Source organism: Arachis stenosperma, chromosome 5 (assembly GCF_014773155.1).
Source record: "Arachis stenosperma cultivar V10309 chromosome 5, arast.V10309.gnm1.PFL2, whole genome shotgun sequence".
In the NCBI taxonomy this organism is placed as follows: Eukaryota; Viridiplantae; Streptophyta; class Magnoliopsida; order Fabales; family Fabaceae; genus Arachis; species Arachis stenosperma.
The window spans coordinates 65112013-65114517 of NC_080381.1; positions in this window are offsets into that span (position 1 = coordinate 65112013).

A 2505-nucleotide genomic window follows, 5' to 3' on the forward strand; every position below is an offset into this window, starting at 1 on the left:
AATAGAAAATAAAGGTTTCAGAATTCTTAATTTAGATTCCAGGAATCATTGCAATGCTAGTCTAAGACTCCGGTCCAGGAATTAGACATGGCTTCACAGCCAGCCAAGCTTTCAAAGAAAGCTTCGGTCCAAAACACTAGACATGGCCAATGGCCAGCCAAGCCTTAGCAGATCATTGCTCCAATAGCAAGATTGATAGAGATCAACAAGCTCTTGTGATGATCAGTTGAAACCTCTGTCCAATAGGATTAGACATGGCTTCTCAGCCAGCCAGATTTCAACAGATCATCATGAAACTCTAGAACTCATTCTTAAGAATTCTGAAAAATACCTAATCTAAGCAACAAGATGGACCGTCAGTTGTCCATACACGAAACAATCCCCGGCAACGGCGCCAAAAACTTGGTGCGCGAAATTGTGAACAATACTTTTCACAACTCTCTTAATCCCCGGTAATGAACCCCAAAAACTTGGTGTTCAATACCATGGCATAAACACAATTTCGCACAACTAACCAGCAAGTGCACTGGGTTGTCCAAGTAATAAACCTTACGCGAGTAAGGGTCGATCCCACGGAGATTGTTAGTATGAAGCAAGCTATGGTCATCTTGTAAATCTTAGTCAGGCAAACTCAAATGGATATGGTGATATACGAATAAAACATAAAGATAAAGATAGAGATACTTATGTAATTCATTGGTGGGAATTTCAGATAAGCGCATGAAGATGCTGTGTCCCTTCCGTCTCTCTGCTTTCCTACTGTCTTCATCCAATCCTTCTTACTCCTTTCCATGGCAAGCTTATGCAAGGGTTTCACCGTTGTCAGTGGCTACCTCCCATCCTCTCAGTGGAAATGTTCAACGCACCCTGTCACGGCACGGCTATCCATTTGTCGGTTCTCGATCAGGCTGGAATAGAATCCAGTGATTCTTTTGCGTCTGTCACTAACGCCCCGCCCTCAGGAGTTTGAAGCACGTCACAGTCATTCAATCATTGAATCCTACTCAGAATACCACAGACAAGGTTAGACCTTCCGGATTCTCTTGAATGCCGCCATCAGTTCTAGCCTATACCATGAAGACTCTGATCTCACGGAATGGCTGGCTCGGTTGTCAGGCAAGCGCTCGGTTGTCAGGCGATCAACCATGCATCGTGTATCAGGAATCCAAGAGATATTCACCCAATCTAAGGTAGAACGGAGGTGGTTGTCAGGCACACGTTCATAGGTGAGAATGACGATGAGTGTCACGGATCATCACATTCATCAAGTTGAAGAACAAGTGATATCTTAGAACAAGAACAAGCGGAATTGAATAGAAGAACAATAGTAATTGCATTAATACTCGAGGTACAGTAGAGCTCCACACCTTAATCTATGGTGTGTAGAAACTCCACCGTTGAAAATACATAAGAACAAGGTCTAGGCATGGCCGAATGGCCAGCCTCTCAATGATCTAAGATAGCATAAGAACAAAGATAGCTACCAAGATATCTAAATACAATAGTAAAAGGTCCTACTTATAGAGAACTAGTAGCCTAAGGTTTACAGAGATGAGTAAATGACATAAAAATCCACTTCCGGGCCCACTTGGTGTGTGCTTGGGCTGAGCAATGAAGCATTTTCGTGTAGAGACTCTTCTTGGAGTTAAACGCCAGCTTTTGTACCAGTTTGGGCGTTTAACTCCCATTTTGGTGCCAGTTCCGGCGTTTAACGCTGGAAATTCTGAAGGTGACTTTGAACGCCGGTTTGGGCCATCAAATCTTGGGCAAAGTATGGACTATCATATATTTCTGGAAAGCCCAGGATGTCTACTTTCCAACGCCGTTGAGAGCGCGCCAATTGGGTTTCTGTAGCTCTAGAAAATCCACTTCGAGTGCAGGGAGGTCAGAATCCAACAGCATCTGCAGTCCTTTTCAGTCTCTGAATCAGATTTTTGCTCAGGTCCCTCAATTTCAGCCAGAAAATACCTGAAATCATAGAAAAACACACAAACTCATAGTAAAGTCCAGAAAAGTGAATTTTAACTAAAAACTAATAAAAATATACTAAAAACTAAACCAAATATACTAGAAACATACTAAAAACAATGCCAAAAAGCGTAAGTTCCAAAAGGACATGTAAAAGTAGTCTTTTCCTAATCTTCAGGGGCTATATGAATTTGAAAGTAGCCTGTATAACCATCTAAAAGCAGTAATGGGATTTACCTGACAGGCGATCAAACATCTGATCAATGAATGGCAAGGGGTAATGATCCTTACGAGTTGCTTGGTTGAGACGCCTATAGTCAATGCAAACTCTCCATGAATTCTGCACTCTAGTTGTCAGAAGCTCTCCTTGCTCATTTCTTACTGTTGTGACTCCAGACTTCTTGGGTACCACTTGTATTGGGCTGACCATTCACTATCTGAGATGGGATAAATGATATCTGCTTCAAGTAGCCTGGTCACTTCCATCTTGACAACTTCTAAGATGGTGGGATTCAATCTCCTTTGAGGTTGATGGAC